Source organism: Gobius niger, assembly GCF_951799975.1.
Source record: "Gobius niger genome assembly, chromosome: 22".
In the NCBI taxonomy this organism is placed as follows: Eukaryota; Metazoa; Chordata; class Actinopteri; order Gobiiformes; family Gobiidae; genus Gobius; species Gobius niger.
This window is the reverse complement of record NC_136873.1, coordinates 11963926-11987059: the sequence shown is the minus strand read 5'-3', so window position 1 is coordinate 11987059 and position 23134 is coordinate 11963926. Positions and strand designations below refer to the sequence as shown.

General features: G+C 32.7%; 1 protein-coding gene across 1 annotated transcript in view; it reads right to left on the bottom strand.

Annotated features, from left to right (window-relative positions):
* LOC306981220 (uncharacterized protein) overlaps positions 1 to 23134 on the bottom strand; it is a 76346-nt gene that overhangs the window by 47843 nt on the left and 5369 nt on the right. The gene's annotated exons all lie outside the window — the stretch shown is intronic.

The window sequence follows — 23134 nt, the reverse complement described above, 5'->3', positions numbered from 1 at the left end:
CACATTTTTGTATTTTTTTGTCACATTTTTGTATTTTTTTTTGTTACATTTTTTTGTCACATTTTTGTATTTTTTTTTGTCACATTTCTGTCAATTTTAGTCACATTTTGTATTTTTTTTTGTCATATTTTTGTATTTTTTTTGGTCACATTTTTTGTCACATTTTTGTATTTTTTTTGTCACATTTTTGTATTTTTTTTGTCACATTTTTGTCAATTTTTGTCACATTTTTGTATTTTTTTTTGTCACATTTTTGTCAATTTTTGTCACATTTTTGTATTTTTTTTTGTCACATTTTTGTCAATTTTTGTCACATTTTTGTATTTTTTTTGTCACATTTTTGTATTTTTTTTGGTCACATTTTTGTCAATTTTTGTCACATTTTTGTATTTTTTTTGGTCACATTTTTGTCAATTTTTGTCACATTTTTGTCACATTTTTGTATTTTTTTGTCACATTTTTGTATTTTTTTTGTCACATTTTTGTATTTTTTTGTCACATTTTTGTCTTTTTTTGTATTTTTTTTTGTCACATTTTTGTATTTTTTTGTCACATTTTTGTCATTTTTTGTATTTTTTTTTGTCACATTTTTGTCATTTTTTGTATTTTTTTTGTCACATTTTTGTCACATTTTTGTATTTTTTGTCACATTTTTGTATTTTTTTTGTCACATTTTTGTCAATTTTTGTATTTTTTTTGTCACATTTTTGTATTTTTTTTTGTCACATTTTTGTATTTTTTTTGGTCACATTTCTGTCAATTATTGTCACATTTTTGTATTTTTTTTGTCACATTTTTGTCACATTTTTGTATTTTTTGTCACATTTTTGTATTTTTTGTCACATTTTTGTATTTTTTTTGTCACATTTTTGTATTTTTTTGTCACATTTTTGTATTTTTTTTGTCACATTTTTGTCAATTTTTGTCACATTTTTGTATTTTTTTTGTCACATTTTGGTCAATTTTTGTCACATTTTTAAATCAATTTTTTTGGCATTTTTTTGTCAATTTCTTGTGACGTCTTTGTGACATTTTTGCCACTTTTTCAACAATTTTTCGTCGCTTTTTTGTCAATGTTTTCTCACGTTTTTGTCACATTTCCATCATTGTTTTCGTCTCAGTTTTGTTGCTATTTTCACAGCTTTTCTGTCCTTTTTTTTCTCATAAAGCAACGAAGTTACTAAAGTTCATCAGATTTCACGCTGACACCAAACACTGAGCGCGTGTGGGTGAGTGGAGGGAGGGGGGGGGGGGAGGCGCGGGGTGAGTGTATCCTGTGTTTCATCAAGATTTAAGTCTGTGGGGCGGGTCTTGTGGTTCGTGGCGCAGGCTGTAGAGCAGACGACTGCGCAGACGGGCGGCGCTTCATACAATCTTCAGTGTCATACAAAAAAAAGTGGGCAGGACAGGAGTGGGGGGGACAGACTCGCACCTTCTAGCACCAGTCTATATCACACTACACTGATGACAAACCTTCTGTTGGTCTGTAAATGCAGTGAATTAGAATAACTGCCTTGTATAAAATGTCTCTCTCAAAATGGCTGCAGTGAATGTCTTGAAATAGGCCTCTGTCTCTTTTACCCCTTAACTCCCGCCTGAACCGAGAGGATCTTTTTCCTCACGTCATCACATTTTTTCCCCATCATTTTTTTGTCGGGTGTTCAACTCATTTTTGTAACTTTTTTTGTCATTTTTTTGGTCATTTTTTCGGGGGTTTTTTGTATTTTTTTTTGGTCAAATTTTTAGCACATTTCTGTCATTTTTTGTCACATTTTTTTGGTCATTTTTGTCACGTTTTTGTAATTTTTGTGTCAATTTTTTATAAATTTTTTGTCATTTTTTTGTCACATTTTTTTGTCATTTTTTGTCACATTTTTTTGTCATTTTTTTGTCACATTTTTTTGTCATTTTTTGTTACATTTTTGTCATTTTTTTGTCATTTTTTGTTACATTTTTGTCATTTTTTTGTCATTTTTTCGTGAATTTTTTGTATTTTTTTTGTCCAATTTTTTGCACATTTTTGCACATTTTTTGTCACATTTTTGTAATTTTTTTGTCAATTTTTCAACAATTTTTTGTCACATTTTTTGTCACATTTTTTGTCATTTTTTTGTCATTTTTTCGTGAAATTTTTGTATTTTTTTTGTCCAATTTTTAGCACATTAATGTCATTTTTTGTCACATTTTTTTGTCATTTTTGTCACATTTTTGTAATTTTTTTGTCAATTTTTCATCAATTTTTCATCATTTTTTTGTCACATTTTTTGTCATTTTTTTTGTCATTTTTTCGTGAATTTTTGTATTTTTTTGATCAATTTTTAACACATTTCTGTCATTTTTTTTGTCACATTTTTTTTGTCATTTTTGTCACATTTTTTGTAATTTTTTTGTCAATTTTTCATAAATTTTTTGTCATTTTTTTGTCACATTTTTTGTCATTTTTTGCTACATTTTTGTCATTTTTTGGTCATTTTTTCGTGAATTTTTTGTATTTTTTTTGTCCAATTTTTTGCACATTTTTGTCATTTTTTGTCACATTTTTTGTCATTTTTTTGTCATTTTTTCGTGAAATTTTTGTAATTTTTTTGTCCAATTTTTAGCACATTTTTTGTCATTTTTTTGTCATTTTTTTGTGATTTTTTTGTATTTTTTTTGTATTTTTTTTGTCCAATTTTTAGCACATTAATGTCATTTTTGTCACATTTTTCATCAATTTTTTTGTCACATTTTTTGTCACATTTTTTGTCATTTTTTTGTCATTTTTTCGTGAATTTTTGTATTTTTTTGATCAATTTTTAGCACATTTCTGTCATTTTTTGTCACATTTTTTTTTTAATTTTTGTCACATTTTTGTAATTTTTTTGTACATTTTTCATCAATTTTTTGTCATTTTTTTGTCACAATTTTGTCACATTTTTTTGTCATTTTTTGTTACATTTTGTGATTTTTTCGTGAATTTTTTGTATTTTTTTTGTCCAATTTTTAGCACATTTCTGTCATTTTTTTGTCACATTTTTTTTGTCATTTTTGTCACATTTTTTGTAATTTTTTTGTCAATTTTTCATAAATTTTTTGTCATTTTTTTGTCACATTTTTTGTCATTTTTTGCTACATTTTTGTCATTTTTTGGTCATTTTTTCCTCTTTCAGTCTTCACTTTGTTACTTTAAACCTCTGAGTTCCTCTTTCAGTCTTCACTTTGTTACTTTAAACCTCCGAGTTCCTCTTTCAGTCTTCACTTTGTTACTTTAAACCTCCGAGCTCCTCTTTCAGTCTTCACTTTGTTACTTTAAACCTCCGAGTTCCTCTTTCAGTCTTCACTTTGTTACTTTAAACCTCCGAGTTCCTCTTTCAGTCTTCACTTTGTTACTTTAAACCTCCGAGTTCCTCTTTCAGTCTTCACTTTGTTACTTTAAACCTCCGAGTTCCTCTTTCTGTCTTCACTTTGTTACTTTAAACCTCTGAGTTCCTGTAAAATGCCACACAGTCGTCTGTTTAGCCTCTTTTCCCTGAGCTTTGTTTATGCAAAGACACTGGATCACAGATTTGTTTAGAGCTGTTGGTGCTTCCACTGCACATTCAGCCGCGTGACTCCATGACACTTTCACTATTTATTTTCCACAATTATGTTTCCCAAACCAAATGTGACTCCATTCCTCCTCTGCTTGGATCGAATGTTTCCAAAGGTTTAGAAGTGATACAAAAATGTGTCCAAACTTTCCGGAAGAGAGTATGATGTGAGGAACAGTGGGTAAGTGTGGGCCCCCCTTTAACTTCTCGATATTTTGACATACTGTGTTAAAAAACTGGAAAGTGTCATGTGCATAAGTCCCGCCCCCTTTCCTGTTAGAGCATCCAATTGGCTTCAGACGAAAACAATGATGGAAATGTGACAAAAAAGTGAGAAAACTTTGACACAAAAGTGATGAAAAAATGTCACAAGAAATTGACAAGAATTTGATAAAAAATTGACAAAAAAATGACAAAAATTTGATAAAAATTTGACCAAACAAATGACAAAAATTTGACAAAAAATGACAAAAAAATGACAAAAATTTGATAAAAAATGAATAAAAAATTGACGAAAAAAATGACTAAAATATGACAAAAAATGAATAAAAAATTGACAAAAAAGTGACGAAAAATTGATGAAAAAGTGGCAAAAATGTTGCAAAAATGTCACAAGAAATTGATAAAAAATTGACGAAAAAATGACAAAAAATGTGACCAAAAAATGACAAAAATGTGATAAAAATGTGACAAAAAAAGACAAAAATTGAATAAAAAATGACAAAAAATGACAAAAAAAAGACCAAAATTGAATAAAAACTTAACAAAAAAAAGACAAAAATTTGATTAAAATCTGACCAAAAACATGACAAAAAATGACAAAAAAATGACAAAAATGTGATAAAAATTTGACCAAACAAATGACAAAAAATTTGACAAAAAATGACAAAAAAATGACAAAAATGTGATAAAAAATGAATAAAAAATGGACAAAAAAGTGACGAAAAATTGATGAAAAAGTGGCAAAAATGTTGCAAAAATGTCACAAGAAATTGATAAAAAATCGACGAAAAAATGACAAAAAATGTGACAAAAAAATGTCAAAAATGTGATAAAAATGTGACAAAAAAAGACAAAAAATTGATTAAAAAATGACAAAAAAATGACAAAAAACATGACAAAAATGTGACAAAAATGTGACAAAAAGTTGACGAAAAAATGACAAAAATGTGACAAAAAATTACATTATTTATTTTGGTGTGTTTTGTTAAAGGGAAGTGGGCGGGACATGAGAGGAAAAACCACATGGATGGTAAAGTTTTGTGCTAATATGATCAACATTCAGGGGGATTCTTTATTTGTTCACTGCCAATAGTTTCAAGAACCAAGCCTGTATGAAGTTAACCATTTGCATTAAAAAAAACACTTCCTGTTTTGTTCACCAGTAACACCTAACTTTAACCCCTGAACTCCCACCTGAACAGAGCACATTTTCTCCAGTTTGGCTTTACCCCCAGTCCAAAAGCTTCTGGGAAAAAGGTGTGAAAATAGCAACAAAACTGAGACGAAAACAATGATGGAAATGTGACAAAAAAGTGAGAAAACTTTGACAAAAAAGTGATGAAAAAATGTTGCAAAAATGTCACAAGAAATTGACAAGAATTTGATAAAAAATTGACCAAAAAATGACAAAAATTTGATAAAAATTTGACCAAACAAATGACAAAAATTTGACAAAAAATGACAAAAAAATAACAAAAATGTAACAAAAAATGAATAAAAAATTGACAAAAAAGTGACGAAAAATTGATGAAAAAGTGGCAAAAATGTTGCAAAAATGTCACAAGAAATTGACAAGAAATTGATAAAAAATTGACGAAAAAATGACAAAAAATGTGACAAAAAAAAAGACAAAAATGTGATAAAAATGTGACAAAAAAATGACAAAAATGTGATAAAAATGTGACAAAAAAAAGACAAAAATTGAATAAAAACCTAACAAAAAAATGACAAAAGATTGATTAAAAAATGACAAAAAAATGACAAAAAACATGACAAAAAATGACAAAAATGTGACAAAAAGTTGACGAAAAAATGACAAAAATGTGACAAAAAATTACATTATTTATTTTGGTGTGTTTTGTTAAAGGGAAGTGGGCGGGACATGAGAGGAAAAACCACATGGATGGTAAAGTTTTGTGCTAATATGATCAACATTCAGGGGGATTCTTTATTTGTTCACTGCCAATAGTTTCAAGAACCAAGCCTGTATGAAGTTAACCATTTGCATTAAAAAAAACACTTCCTGTTTTGTTCACCAGTAACACCTAACTTTAACCCCTGAACTCCCACCTGAACAGAGCACATTTTCTCCAGTTTGGCTTTACCCCCAGTCCAAAAGCTTCTGGGAAAAAGGTGTGAAAATAGCAACAAAACTGAGACGAAAACAATGATGGAAATGTGACAAAAAAGTGAGAAAACTTTGACAAAAAAGTGATGAAAAAATGTTGCAAAAATGTCACAAGAAATTGACAAGAATTTGATAAAAAATTGACCAAAAAATGACAAAAATTTGATAAAAATTTGACCAAACAAATGACAAAAATTTGACAAAAAATGACAAAAAAATAACAAAAATGTAACAAAAAATGAATAAAAAATTGACAAAAAAGTGACGAAAAATTGATGAAAAAGTGGCAAAAATGTTGCAAAAATGTCACAAGAAATTGACAAGAAATTGATAAAAAATTGACGAAAAAATGACAAAAAATGTGACAAAAAAAAAGACAAAAATGTGATAAAAATGTGACAAAAAAATGACAAAAATGTGATAAAAATGTGACAAAAAAAAGACAAAAATTGAATAAAAACCTAACAAAAAAATGACAAAAGATTGATTAAAAAATGACAAAAAAAATGACAAAAAACATGACAAAAAATGACAAAAATGTGACAAAAAGTTGACGAAAAAATGACAAAAATGTGACAAAAAATTACATTATTTATTTTGGTGTGTTTTGTTAAAGGGAAGTGGGCGGGACATGAGAGGAAAAACCACATGGATGGTAAAGTTTTGTGCTAATATGATCAACTTTCAGGGGGATTCTTTATTTGTTCACTGCCAATAGTTTCAAGAACCAAGCCTCTATGAAGTTAACCATTTGCATTAAAAAAAACACTTCCTGTTTTGTTCACCAGTAACACCTAACTTTAACCCCTGAACTCCCACCTGAACTGAGCACATTTTCTTTAGTTTGGCTTTACCCCCAGTCCAAAAGCTTCTGGAAAAAAGCTGTGAAAATAGCAACAAAACTGAGACGAAAACAATGATGGAAATGTGACAAAAAAGTGAGAAAAATTTGACAAAAAATGACAAAAGAATGACAAAAATGTGATAAAAAATGAATAAAAAATTGACAAAAAAGTGACGAAAAATTGATGAAAAAGTGGCAAAAATGTTGCAAAAATGTCACAAGAAATTGATAAAAAATTGACGAAAAAATGACAAAAAATGTGACAAAAAAATGACAAAAATGTGATAAAAATGTGACAAAAAAAGACAAAAATTGAATAAAAACCTAACAAAAAAATGACAAAAAATTGATTAAAAAAAGACAAAAAAATGACTAAAAAGACAAAAAAATGAATAAAAACCTAACAAATAAATGACAAAAAATTGATTAAAAAATGACAAAAAAAATGACAAAAATGACAAAAAATTGATTAAAAAATGACAAAAAAATGACAAAAAATTGATTAAAATCTGACCAAAAAATGACAAAAAAATAACAAAAAATTGATTAAAAAATGACAAAAACATGACAAAAAATGACAAAAAAAGACAAAAATTGAATAAATACTTAACAAAAAAAAAGACAAAAATTTGATTAATATCTGACCAAAAAAATGACAAAAATGTGACAAAAAATGACCAAAAAAAAAAGACTAAAAAGTTACAAAAATGAGTTGAGTACCCAAGAAAAAAATGATCTGTTAGCTGTGTCCAAACTCATCCGTAACTTTCCAAATACATTTGTAACATTCTTTACATGGACACGTTTATGGGCACGTTTCGCCACCTCGTCACTTTTCAGGGTCTCGTTCACAAAAATGCCTGAAAGTTCATGAAATTGATACAAGTGTTTTATAATTTAATGCACACTCTTTTTCCCCACACACTTACTTAGTCCCGCCCCCTTTTAAGCACGCTCAGTATCTTGTTCTATTTACTTATTTGGCTTTCTTATCACAATCGTTTGAGCTCTGTGATCTAAATCCAAGTCATATTGTGAATAAAATCAACAGCTGAACATGAAAAGTCACATATTTTCTTCAGATACAAACTTAGAGAATATCCTTTCTTTGTATTGATACTCAAACTGTCTGATATTTGGACATGGTTTGAGGTCGACATGTCATTTATTCCATATTTTAGGAAATCACATTTTCTTTTACATATTTTATCTGCCCTTATTGTCATTATCATCTCTACAGGGTGCCCAAAGAAACAATTCTGTTGTCCCGCCAGAGGGTGACCTACTTTTGTGCTGCTTGTGGTTAATACCAACTCTCTTCCATTCGTTCTCATAGGTAGCGTTCACGTGACATCACAACATTCTAAAGAGCCTATAGTTTAACATTGAGGTGGAGGTCAACTGACGGCAACTATGGTAACGGTGGTAACTGACAAAATGCATATTTTTAAGTCTTTGTTTTTTGGCTCATATCTCAGTCATGACTGGAGGAATCCACATGAAGCAAAAACTGTCACAAAGTTCATTGTCTCCTCTGTCGGCACATATGAACTAATGTCCAATTATTATCTCTAAAAAATGTCAAAAAGTGGTGACAATGTGCGAAAACATGACCATGATGTTGTCCAATAGAAAGGACTTTCAGACAAAAAAATAATATCACAGGTTTGTGAATCCAATCACGATCAAATACTAAAGAGGAAAAACATTTCTCAATTTTCGTTTTGGAGATTTCTTCCAAAAACTGCATTTCTCCCATAGAGTTGCATTGGCCCTGCCCTCCATCTGACATTATGACATCATCACATTCGAAATCGTGAACGCTACCTATTGGTAACTATGGATGCAGTACACTTTTTGACCACCAGCGTCAAATTGGGGGCGCTGTTTCACTCCTTTTGGAAACACTGTTGTGGTGTCTTGGTATAGGCTTGTTGCACAATGTGGCTACGCTAGTTCCTCTGAGCTGAAGCTGTGGGCGCGAGTACTTCCTGTTCGTATTCATTTCTATTAAGATGAGCTCAGACCAGTGAGTTCCTGGTAGAAATATTTCCATAGACGAGACGTTTATGTTTGTGAGGATCAGTGAGTTTGTCTTGAAGCTAAAGGCTAATTTAACCTCTTAACTCCCGCCTGAACCGAGAGGATCTTTTTTCCTCACGTCATCAGATCATTTTTGTCACTTTTTGTTCACTTTTTTTTTTTTTTTTTTTCTCCCGTCAATTTTTTATCACATTTTTGTAATTTTTTTTGTCACATTTTTGTCAATTTTTTATCACATTTTTGTCATTTTTCGTCAATTTCTTGTGACATTTTTGTGACATTTTTGACCCATTTTTTCATCAATTTTTTGTCCATTTTTTGTCAATTTTTTATCACATTTTTGTAATTTTCTTGTCACATTTTTACAATTTTTTGTCACATTTTTGTCAATTTTTTATCACATTTTTGTCATTTTTCGTCAATTTCTTGTGACATTTTTGTGACATTTTTGACCCATTTTTCCATCAATTTTTTGTCCATTTTTTGTCCATTTTTTATCACATTTTTGTCATTTTCTTGTCACATTTTTACAATTTTTTGTCACATTTTTGTCACATTTTTGTCAATTTCTTGTGACATTTTTGCCACTTTTCCATCATTGTTTTCGTCGAGAAAATGTGCTCGGTTCAGGTGGGAGTTAAGCGGTTAATGCATTACACAACTTGAAATAGTGCCTTTATATATATTTTTATAGCATGTTAGCCTTTAGCTTCAAGACAAACTATCGATCCTTCATGATCACAGGCGTCTCTGATCTGAACTTCATGATTTGAACACAGTAAATGATCGTCTACCGGGAACTCACCGCCCACAACATAATCTTTAGAAAATATGATTATTATTCCAGGAAAAGAAAACAGACAGGAAGTCCAGGCGCTCACACCTTCAGGTCAGAGGAACTAGCATAGCCACACCGCGCAACAAGCCAATTTATCAATCACAGAGCGTTGTAGCTGCAACTTTCACGGCTTTCCAACTTTTATTGCAAACGTTGTTGACGTCAACAAAGGTTCAAGTTAAAAAGTGACTTATAAAAGAACTGATGCTGAACTGACACTTTAAAAAATAATCGAATGTGGCGTTTTCTTTGAGTGAACGAGTGAGGTAAAGTTACTGTAAGTGCTGTAGATACAGGCGCTTATTCTGTTGTTTTTTTTACACTAAATTGCTACAATTGTTGGTTTTGTTCTTCTAAAACTAGGCTTTTGCCATAGTTACCATTCGTTTTAATATAGCATGTTATTTGCATAGATAGAATCAAATGCAAATGTGGGCTGTCGAAACATTAAAAGTCACTTTATAATTTGCAGTTATGTGTTTTTCGTGCTTGACATCGCCGTGTTTGACCCGCGACTCACAGGCACTTTTTCATTTTGGCTTCGGAGACAAAAACGTTAGGGCCCCCCTGCTCTACAGCAACTGTGCAGAGATTTACATTCATTTTGATTATGATGTGTGACCTATCGTGTGTTGTGCAGTAAAAAGCCAGGGTCTGAGTCATTTGATTATATTACTCCAGTAGAAGTGTGAAAAAACTACTTAAGTGAAGTACATGTAGTTGAGTATCCCCTCTAAGTAGTTTGTATTTCGTGCCCCTTTCTCTGTAGAAATATATATAGGGGGGGGGGGGGGGTTAACCCTTAACTCCCACCTGAACCGAGCACATTTTCTCCGGTTTGGCTTTACCCCAATCCAAAAGCTTCTGGAAAAAAGGGGAGAAAAAAGCAACAGAACTGAGACGAAAACAATGATGGAAATGTGAAAAAAAGTGAGAAAACATTGATGAAAAAGTGGCAAAAATGTCGCAAAAATGTCACAAGAAATTGACAAGAAATGGATAAAAAATTGACGAAAAAATGACAAAAATGTGACAAAAAATGGACAAAAATATGATTAAAAAAATTGACGAAAAAAGGACAAAAATGTGACAAAAAATGACAAAAATGTGATAAAAAAAAATGACAAAAATATGAAAAAAATATGATTTAAAAAATTGACGAAAAAATGACAAAAAAAGTGAGAAAACATTGGCAAAAAACTGATGAAAAAGTGGCAAAAATGTCACAAGAAATTGACGACAAATTGACAAAAAAATGACAGAAATGTGACAAAATGTGACAAAAAAATAACAAAAACGTGACAAAAATTTGACAAAAAAATTACAACAAATATTTTTCACATTTCTAGAGTACTTTAACAGGCATTTGAGCTCTGATTTGGGTCAGAATATTTCTCAATATCATCTCGAGGGCCGGTTTTGGTCCCCGGGCCTGACGTTGCCACCCCTGTTATAGTACAAGCATCTATTTAGAGAAGTTCCTCTTATGTCGTAAAGGATAATGTTAACACAACATCCTGTATACGACTAGACCGCGGTGAATACGAGAAGCTTCAGTAAATGATCCAAGTAAAACAATCAGTAAGTAATAGTAGTAATAGTAATTTTACACCTGAGCAAATACCATCATAACGGACATGACGAGTTCTTCTAGTAATGGCTGGTTAACCATATGTTTATTATATTTTCATTAACCCCTTAACTCCCACCTGAACCGAGCACATTTTCTCCAGTTTGGCTTTACCCCAATCCAAAAGCTTCTGGAAAAAAGGTGGGAAAATAGAGACAAAACTGAGACGAAAACAATGATGGAAATGTGACAAAAAAGTGAGAAAACATTGATGAAAAAGTGGCGTAAATGTCGCAAAAATGTCACAAGAAATTGACAAGAAATGGATAAAAAATTGACGAAAAAAATGACAAAAATGTGACAAAAAATGGACAAAAATATGATTAAAAAAATTGACGAAAAATTGACGAAAAAATGTGACAAAAAATGACAAAAATGTGATAAAAAAATGACAAAAAAATGATTTAAAAAATTGACGAAAAAATGACAAAAAATGACAAAAATGTGATAAAAATTTGACCAAAAAATTACCAAAATTTGACAAAAAATTACAAAAAAATGTGACAAAAATGTGATGAAATATTTACGAAAAAAATGTGACAAAAAAATGACAAAAAAGTTACAAAAATGTGTTAAATACCCAACAAAAAAATGATGGAAAAAAAATCTGATGAGTAAAAAGATCCTCTTGGTTCAGGCGGGAGTTAAGAGGTTAATATATTTGTATTATTATTCTTTGGAAATATTAAGATTTCACATTATTACAAGTTTTGTTTTTACCTTTCACCTTTTTGTCATTTTTTTTGTCATTTTTTGTCAATTTCTTCTGACATTTTTGTGCCATTTTTGTCACTTTTTTGTCACTTTTTGTCATATTTTCTCAAATTTTTCTCTCTTTTTTTTCTTTTTTTTGTCAATTTAAAAAAAAAAATTGGTCAAATTTTAGTCATTTTTTCGTCAATTTTTTTTAATCAAATTTTGTCATTTTTTGGTCACATTTTAATCACATTTTTGTCATTTTTTTGGTCATTTTTTGTCATCACTTTTTGTCATATTTTCTCACATTTTTCTCTCTTTTTTTATTTTTTTGGTCATTTTTTAAAATATTTTGGGTCAAATTTTAATCAAATTTTAGTCATTTTTTCGTCAATTTTTTAATCAAATTTTATCATTTTTTGGTCACATTTTGTCACATTTTTGTCATTTTTTTGTCACATTTTGTCACATTTTTGTATTTTTTTGTCCATTTTTTGTCAATTTCTTGTGACATCTTTGCCACTTTTTCATCCATTTTTCATCACTTTTTTGTCACATTTCCATCATCGTTTTCGTCTCATTTTTTTTGCTTCTTCACAGCTTTTTTCCACAAGCTTTTCTCCAGAGGGTAAATCCAAACTGGAGACAATGTGCTCGGTTCAGGTGGGAGTTACGGGGTTAAACAGTCACCGCACAAGTTCTGTCCCACAATGCGCCTCTTCTGGTCTGACACCTTCTCCCCAGACTAACCAGACTTTCCCCGTTTGTACAGTGCGCATCTGTCATAACGCTGCGCAGTGACATAATCCTAACACGCCTTGAAAAAAATGATGAAAAAGTGGTAAAAATGTCACAACAAAATGACAAAAAATGGACAAAAAATGACAAAAATGTGACAAAAAATGATAAAAATGTGATTAAAAAATGACGAAAAAATTACAAAAATATGACAAAAAATGTACAAAAATATGACCAAAAAAATGACCAAAATGTAACAAAAAGACACAAATTTGATGAAAAATGGACGAAAAAATGACAAAAATGTGACAAAAAATGACAAAAAAAATGATATATGTGATGAAAATTTGACAGAAAAATTGACAAAAAATTTGACAAAAAAATGACAAAAAAGTGACGAAAAATTGATGAAAAAGTGGCAAAAATGTCACAAGAAAAATATGACAAAATGTGATAAAAATGTGACAAAAAAAGACAAAAATTGGATGAAAAATTGACGAAAAAATGACAAAAATGTGACAAAAAATGACCAAAAAAAATGATAAATGTGATAAAAATTTGACAAAAAATTACTAAAAAATGACAAAAAATGTGAAGAAAAAAAAAAGACAAATAAAGTTACAAAAATGAGTTGAATACCCAACAAAAAAAATGATGGAAAAAAAACCTGATGACGTGAGGAAAAAGCTCCTCTCGGTTCAGGCGGGAGTTAAGAGGTTAAACAGTCAACAGACGGCTCTTCTGGTCTGACACCTTCTCACCAGACTAACCAGACTTTCCCCGTTTGCACACGTTTGTACAGTGCACATCTGTCATAACCTTGCGCGTCGCTGTCCGGCAGTGACATAATCCTAACACGCCTCGCGCCCTGGCTTTGTTGTATCCGCGCCACCTGAAGTCCGGCGTCCTGCCCAGGGCGCCTCACAGTCGGCCAGCGCGCGCGTCCACAAACCCGGCCCCACGACCCGCACGCGCAGCTCGACTTCTCCGCCTGGCTCTGCTTTTTTTTAACACGCCACACTTTTATTCCGCTGTGGTTTGGAGTTTGGAGTTGTGAGAAAAGGGAACGAGCGGAGAGAGGAGGAAGCGCGCGCGTAGGTGAGTGGAGCTGCTTCTTTCGCACGTGTTCAATCCTGTAAATGTCACGCGCCCGGTTTGATATTGTGAAGTCACGCTTTTCACGCTAATATCGGTGATCGACTGTCCACGAGGGAGGGATGAATCCAAATACTGAGGTTTCTGACGCGCAAAGTTCGGCGTGAGGAGGCGCAGCCCGAGCGTCCACTTCCTGACGGCGCGTGCGTAAAGAAAGACTATATTTAACTACCAAGCGTCCTCGCGCCAGCCTGTATTTAGTTCATCTCTACACTTGTCCCACCTGTTCCGTCAGTCAGTGCATTACAGAGCGTCTTCCTCCTGATGAAGCACTGTCACGATAGGCTCGGCTCTTGTACTTCCTTTTTTTGCCAGGGTAGAGTCACTGCTACGATCTAAGTAAAAAATAAAATAAGCTTTTTTTTAATGTTCACTCTTTTTAGCCATTTTCTGGTGGAATATCAACTTATTTATCACACAAAAATAAAGTCAAGTGTAAATCAGGTCCATATGGATATTTTCTCACAGCAGATTGTTCAGTAGAAGTGAAAAAAACGGCAGTTGTAGCAAGCGCTAACCTAAACATTAGCATTAGCCCGATGCTAATATGTAGCATGAAGTTAGCATTCTCCGTTATTCATGTATCTATGGGCTGTTGAGCCACTTTGCTCCTCCCCATGTCTTTGTTTCTTTATTAAGTAGAAACTATGTTCATATTTCAGCGTCTGTTACAGTAGTTTTTGAATAATTAGAGAAAATTTAGATTTTTCTCCAAATTGTTTTCAAACATGACCATATATGGACAATTCTAGAGATGCCGTCTGTATCTATAGATCTCTGGAATCGCCCATATATGGTCATGTTTGAAAACAGTTAAGGTGGAAAACAATTTTGAAAAAAATGTAAATTTTCTCTAATTATTCAAAAACTACTTTAACAAACGTTGAGTTATGAATATAGTTTCTACTAAATAAAGATACAAAGACATGGGGAGGAGCAAAGTGGTTCAACAGCCCATCAATACATAAAAAAACGGAGAATGCTAACATGATGCTACATATTAGCATCGGGCTAATGCTAACGGTTAGCTAGCGCTTGCTGCAGCTGCCGGGTTTTCACTTCTACAGAACAATCTGCTGTGAGATAATATCCATATGGGCCCGATTTACATTTGACTTTATTTTTGTGTGATAAATAAGTTGATATTCCACCAGAAAATGGCAAAAAAGATGGAAAATTGTGTTTCTCTAAAGATTCTATTTTCTCCCTCGGCAAAGCCACGCCCCCTTCTATGACTCGCCCATATATGGTCATTTTTGAAAACAGTTAAGAGGAAAACTATTTTGAAAACATTTTCTCTAGCTAATTATTCAAAAACTACTTTAACAAATGCTGAATTCTGAATATAGTTTCTACTAAATAATGATACAAAGACATGGGGAGGAGCAAAGTGGTTCAACAGCCCATAAACACATAAATAACGGAGAATGCTAACATGATGCTCCATGTTAGCATCGGGCTAATGCTAACGGTTAGCTAATGCTAGCTACAACTGCCGTTTCTTCACTTCTACAGAACAATCTGCTGTGAGAAAATATCCATATGGGCCTGATTTACACTTGACCTTATTTGTATGTGATAAATAAGTTGATAATTCCCCAGAAAATGGCTAAAAAGAGGGAAAAATGTTGTTTCCCAAAAGATTCTATTTTAGCATACCGGCTAACATGTGAGAAAAAAACATTAAAAACTCTTAAAAAATAACCATGAATATTTGTGAAACTCAGCGGAGAGTTACTGAACCTACTTATCTCTCAGACTCATTAGCCAAAAATGCTGCACCTACTGCTAAAAAAAGTATTATTAACTAAAGTCGGTGCTTCCGGGGTTAGCGTAGCTGCTGCGCCGGTAATGTTATGGAAATCCAACTGTATATTAGCATATGTTTATTGTAATCATATTACTTATGTTTTATGGACAACTGATAAGTGGGCATTGTAGCCTTTGTACAGCTAAACAGACGTCTGCTTGACCAGGGTCAGGGCATCTAATCTAATCTAGAATTGAAGATATTGTGTCTGTGTCCTTGCTGTGGCGACGCTTGTCTTATACATGTCGTCAGTGTCCCTGAACATAGATACAGACGCATCTCGTCATAGAAGGGGGCGTGGCTTCGCCGAGGGTGAAAATAGAATCTTTAGAGAAACACATTTTTCACTTTTTTTAGCCATTTTCTGGTGGAATATCAACTTATTTATCACACAAAAATAAAGTCAAATGTAAATCAGGCCCATGTGGATATTTTCTCACAGCAGATTGTTCAGGAGAAGTGAAAAAACGGCAGTTGTAGCAAGCGCTAGCTAAACATTAGCTTTAGCCCGATCCTAACATGTAGCATGAAGTTAGCATTCTCCGTTATTCATGTGTTTATGGGCTGTTGAGCCACTTTGCTCCTCCCCATGTCTTTGTTTCTTTATTTAGTAGAAACTATATTCATAATTCAGCGTTTGTTACAGTAGTTTTTGAATAATTAGAGAAAATTTAGATTTTTCTCCAAATTGTTTTCAAACACGACCATATATGGGCGATTCTAGAGATGCCGTCTGTATCTATAGATCTCTGGAATCGCCCATAAATGGTCATTTTTGAAAACAGTTAAGAGGAAAACTATTTTGAAAACATTTTCTCTAACTAATTATTCAAAAACTACTTTAACAAACGTTGAATTATGAATATAGTTTTCTACTAAATAAAGATACAAAGACATGGGGAGGAGCAAAGTGGTTCAACAGCCCATAAATACATGAATAACAGAGAATGCTAACTTGATGCTACATGTTAGCATCGGGCTAATGCTAACGGTTAGCTAATGCTTGCTACAACTGCCGTTTTCGTCACTTCTACAGAACAATCTGCTGTGAGAAAATATCCATATGGGCCCGATTTACACTTGACTTTATTTGTATGTGATAAATAAGTTCATATTCCACCAGAAAATGGCAAAAAAGAGTGAAAAATGTTGTTTCCCAAAATATTCTATTTTAGCATACCGGCTAACATGTGAGAAAAAAACATTAAAAACTCTTAAAAAAAATAACCATGAATATTTCTGAAACTCACTGGAGAGTTACTGAACCTACTGAACATTGTGTTTCCCAAAAGATTCTATTTTCCCCCTCGGCGAGGCCACGCCCCCTTCTATGACGAGATGCCGTCTGTGTATGTTGAAACCACAGAAATGATAGAAATGCCATAGCGCTGAGCCTGCTCATACAAATGCGTACATTTGGTTCAGTTTATTACGAATATGCAGTAAAAACATTTACTTTTTCATTCATGGATAATGCATATTCATAAACGGGACACCCTTGAAGCAACAGTTAGCTTCAGATAAGACACAATATTAAAAACAAACATACATTAATACATTAGTAACCTGAGTAACATATTACCTTACATACCTATTTCCTACCTAACCTAACTAACGTAAAACTACCTTACCTTACTTTTAATACCTTAAGTTTTACATTTAAAAGGGTACACATTATATGCTCAAACACATTAGAACATATTACCATCATAAGTTACCTTTTCTTTTCTTTTTTAGAGGTCCAGCTAGGGTTTATTGTATTTACCTAGAAGCTCATTTTTTAATTTAATTTGGTTTTATTGCTTCAGGCTTCTCCATTTTGAGCATCCATACATAGAGACAATGACAAAAAAAAATGACAAAAAAATGACAAAAATGTGATTAAAATTTGACCCAAAATATTAAAAAAAAATGACCAAAAAAATAAAAAAAGAGAGAAAAATGTGAGAAAATATGACAAAAAGTGACAAAAAATGACCAAAAAAATGACAAAAATATGATTAAAATGTGACCAAAAAATGACAAAATTTGATAAAAAATTGACGAAAAAATGACAATGTGATTAAAATTTGACCTTTTTTTTTTTATTGACAAAAAAAAGAAAAAAAGAGAGAAAAATGTGAGGAAATATGACAAAAATGGCACAAAAATGTCACAAGAAATTTGACTAAAAAAAGAAAAAAAATTGACAAAAAGAAAAACAAGAGAGAAAAATGTGAGGAAATATGAGAAAAAGTGACAAAAAAGTGACAAAAATGAGTTGAATCCCCAACAAAAAAATGATGGGAAAAAAATCTGATGACGTGAGGAAAAAGATCCTCTCAGTTCAGGCGGGAGTTAAGGGGTTAACTTCGCAGACCGATATACTTTTGTTAAATCTAAAGCAGTTATGTGACTAAATCTGAGACTTTTAATTGACAAAAAAAAGAAAAAAAAGAGAGAAAAATGTGAGAAAATATGACAAAAAGTCACAAAAAAGTGACAAAAATGGCACAAAAATGTCACAAGAAATTGACAAAAAATGGACAAAAAAATACAAAAAAATGACCAAAAAAATTGACAAAAATGTGATTAAAATGTGACCAAAAAATGACAAAATTTGATTTAAAAAATTGACGAAAAAATGACAAAAATGTGACAAAAAATGACAAAAATGTGATTGAAATTTGACCAAAAAAAGAAAAAAAATTGACCAAAAAAAAAGAAAAACCAGAGAGAAAAATGTGAGGAAATATGAGAAAAAGTGACAAAAAAGTGACAAAAATGAGTTGAATCCCCGACAAAAAAATGATGGAAAAAAAATCGGATGACGTGAGGAAAAAGATCCTCTCAGTTCAGGCGGGAGTTAAGGGGTTAACTTCGCAGACCGATATACTTTTGTTAAATCTAAAGCAGTTATGAGACTAAATCTGTGACTGAAATGTTCAGGTAATAAGAACTAAAGGAAGGTGGAAAGAACACACGTGACCCTCAGTGACGTTTTTTTGTCACATTTTTGTCATTTTTTTGTCATTTTTTCATCAATTTTTTCTCAATTTCTTGTGACATTTTGGGGACATTTTTGCCACTTTTTCATCAATTTTTCATCATTTTTTCATCAATGTTTTCGTCACTTTTTGGTCACATTTCCATCATTGTTTTCGTCTCAGTTTTGTTGCTATTTTCCCACCTTTTTTCCAGAAGCTTTTGGATTGGGGTAAAGCCAAACTGGAGAAAATGTGCTCGGTTCAGGTGGGAGTTAAGGGGTTAATGAAAATATAATAAACATATGGTTAACCAGCCATTACTAGAAGAACTCGTCATGTCAGTTATGATGGTATTTGCTCAGGTGTAAAATTACTATTACTACTATCACTTACTGATTGTTTTACTTGGATCATTTACTGAAGCTTCTCGTATTCACCACGGTCTAGTCGTATACAGGATGTTGTGTTAACATTATCCTTTACGACATAAGAGGAACTTCTCTAAACAGATGCTTGTACTATAACAGGGGTAGAATGTCAATTACTCAAATTAACTAAACCAGGGGTTCCCAAAGTGGGGCCCAGAGAGTGACCTACTTTTGTGCTGCAATACTAACGCTCTCCCATTCATTCTCAATGGTAAATATGGATGCAGTACACCTTTTGACCACCAGCGTCAAATTGGGGGCGCTGTTTCACTCCTTTCGCAAAGTTAAGGAAACACTGTTGTGATGTCTTGGTGTTTATCACAGAGCGCTGTAGCATCAACTTTCACAGTTTTCCAACTTTTATTGCAAAGGTTATTGACGTCGACAACAGTATTTGTTAAAAATTGACTTATAAAAGAATTGATGCTGAACTGACACTTTCAAAATGATCTGATGTGGCGTTTTCTTTGAGTGAGCGAATGAGGTAAAGTTACTGTTGGTGCCGTAGATACAAGTGATTTTTTTTAACCATTAACTAACCATATACAGTGCAAGTTCTCCCACTTAAAATAATGACAGATGTCTGTAATTTTCATCATAGGTTCACTTCAACTGTGAGAGACAGAATGTGAAAAAAAATCCAGGAAGTGAACCTATGATGAAAATTACAGACCTCTGTCATCATTTTAAGTGGGAGAACTTGCACAATTGGTGGCTGACTAAATACTTTTTTTGCCCCACTGTAAATGTCGCTACCATTTTGCATTTAAAATACCTTATATTTGAGCAGCATCAGCTTCGTGGTTGTGTAAGCTACGCGGCGGCGGAGTGATCTGCAGGAAAATAGTCCCTCAAAAATGCGACACAGACATTTATATGGTTAGTCTGGTGTTATAAGTGATTTGCCTCAGATGCAGTTGTGGTGAACAGGTCTGAGCCCATTCCACACTCTCTCTTTTAGACCTGGTTCAGTCCTTCCTGCTGGTCGAGTGGGCTGATTTCGCCGCAGGTTTGAGTAGGGCTGTGCAATTAATCGAAAATTCGATTACGATTTCGATTACAACAGTAAACGATTACAAAATGAGCATAATCGCAAAAAATCGATTATAATTTTTTTTTTGCGATTTATTTATTTATTTATTTTCAAATTTTCTTTATTTTCAATTTTTTCTTCACTTTTTTTTTTCTAATTTTTAATTTTTGGATTTTTGTCACTTTTTTGATGGATTTTTGTCTTTTTTCTGCTGGATTTTTGTCTTTTTTTTGCTGGATTTTTGTCATTTTTTTAATAGATTTTTGTCACTTTTTTGATGGATTTTCGTCACTTTTTTAATGGATTTTTGTCTTTTTTTATGGATTTTTGTCACTTTTTTATGGATTTTTGTCACTTTTTTATGGATTTTTGTCACTTTTTTATGGATTTTTGTCACTTTTTTAATGGATTTTTGTCACTTTTTTAATGGATTTTTGTCACTTTTTTAATGGATTTTTGTCACTTTTTTTAATGGATTTTTGTCACTATTTTTGCTGGATTTTTGTCTTTTTTTATGGATTTTTGTCACTTTTTTATGGATTTTTGTCACTTTTTTTATGGATTTTTGTCACTTTTTTATGGATTTTTGTCACTTTTTTAATGGATTTTTGTCACTTTTTTAATGAATTTGTGTCACTTTTTATGATGGATTTTTGTCACTTTTTTTGATGGATTTTTGTCACTTTTGATGGATTTTTGTCTTTTTTTTAAATGGATTTTTGTCACAATTTTTGCTGGATTTTTGTCTTTTTTCTGCTGGATTTTTGTCTTTTTTCTGCTGGATTTTTGTAATTTTTTTGATGGATTTTTGTCACTTTTTTGATGGATTTTTGTCTTTTTTGATGGATTTTTGTCTTTTTCTGCTGGATTTTTGTATTTTTTTTGATGGATTTTTGTCACTTTTTTAATGGATTTTTGTCACTTTTTTGATGTTTTTTTTTAAAGGCAACAAATAATCGTTTGAATAATCGTGATTTCAATTATGACAAAAATAATCGTGATTATTATTTTTTCAATAATCGAGCAGCCCTAGGTTTGAGTTCTGATTGGCCCTGGTTTTGTCCCAGCTCAGCCCTGCATAGTTTGGACCTGAGCTGTGCCTCCTGTGTGGCCCTGGTGCTGATAAACCTGAGCTTTAGCAGCGACAGCAGACAGTGTTGACACAAAACAATGCGTCTCCAAAACAAAGGCACCGAGCTGCGTTTGTTCTTTCACCTCAGGCCTCGGATCGGGCCCATGTGGATATTTTCTCACAGCAGATTGTTCAGTAGAAGTGAAAAAACCGCAGTTGTAGCTAGCGCTAGCTCATATACATCAGCTGAGGGGGCGGGGCTTTTGCGACAGGTCATTCGGGATGCTACAGTAGAAGCGTTTTCGGAGACTTAAGTTTGGACCACAGCCAACAGTTTAGGCTCCGCCCCCTGCGGCCGAACGTGAGGAGTTCAACAAAAAAAATGACAAAAATTCAACAAAAAAATGACAAAAATTCAACAAAATGTGACAAAAATTCAACAAAAATGTGACGAAAAATTCTACAAAAATGTGACAAAAATTCACCAAAAAAAGACAAAAATTCAACAAAAATTCAACAAAAATTCAACAAAAAAGTGACAAAAATGCAACAAAAATCCAACAAAAATGCGACAAAAATTCAACAAAAAAATGAGAAAAATTCAACAAAATGTGACAAAAATTCAACAAAAATGTGACAAAAATTCAACAAAAAAGTGACAAAAATTTGACAAAAAATTGACAAAAAATCAACAAAAATGTGACAAAAATTCAACAAAAATGTGACAAAAATTCAACAAAAATGTGACAAAAATTCAACAAAATGTGACAAAAATGCAACAAAAATGTGACGAAAAATGCAACAAAAATGTGACAAAAATTCAATAAAAATGTGACAAAAATTCAACAAAAATTCAACAAAAATGTGACAAAAATTCAACAAAAAATCAACAAAAAATCAACAAAAATGTGAGAAAAATGTGACAAAAATTCAACAAAAAATCAACAAAAAATCAACAAAAATGTGACAAAAAATCAACAAAAAATCAACAAAAAATCAACAAAAATGTGATAAAAATTCAATGTCACTGTCGTCCCACCGGCCTGCAGACGAGCTGGAGACTCGGCCACGATAAACTCCACTTCCTGCCTGGAGCTCGTGTACATCAGCTGAGGGGGCGGGGCTTTTGCGACAGGTCATTCGGGATGCCACAGTCGAAGCGTTTTTAAGTTCGGACCACAGCCGACAGTTTAGACTCCGAACGTGAGGAGTGTGACGGCTCGGCGAGACCTCGGGCTAATGTTTAGCTCGCGGCCCCACACTCGTCCGCTCCCTTTGTTCCCTCAGATCACTCATTAACAGGGTCGGGTTTCACAGAAAATCACATCCCGGAGCTTTCACGAGGCCGAAATGTCCAACTCTCAGCGAGAAACCAGAAGTGACCCTTGATACTGATCGAGTGAACCCTTCTTCAGCCGTGACGTTTCTTTAGAGAAGTCGCATGATGCAGTTCTAGTAGTTTATTCTCCCATGTGATCTGTAAAGGTGCTTTAGTGTTTCATAAATCAACCAAATAAACCTTTCACATTCATATTATTTTCCCCCATTAATGCAGAGTCAGGCCTCTGTCACTGCAGGGTTAATGTTTATTTATTCATGTGGGACACACTAAACCTCGGATAAGGGAGAAATTAAAAATGCAAGAAGCCTTTGTCGCTGGTTCGCCAAACGCCACGTCACGCTGAGCATAAAGAAAATAGGAAATATCAATAAAAGCTGCTTCTGAAAAGTGTAAAGAAGGAGCTGTGATGCTGCCTTTAACCTCTTAACTCCCGCCTGAACCGAGAGCATTTTCTTCAGTTCAGCTTTACCCAAATCCTGTGGGCCAGTGTAACGCCTCAAGCTAAGATCTACAAAGCTCATCGAAATGGAGCTTTTTCCTCCCGTCATCATATTTTTTTCCATCCTTTTTTTTTTGGGGGGGGGGGGGGGGGGGGGTTCAACTCACTTTTTCAACTCACT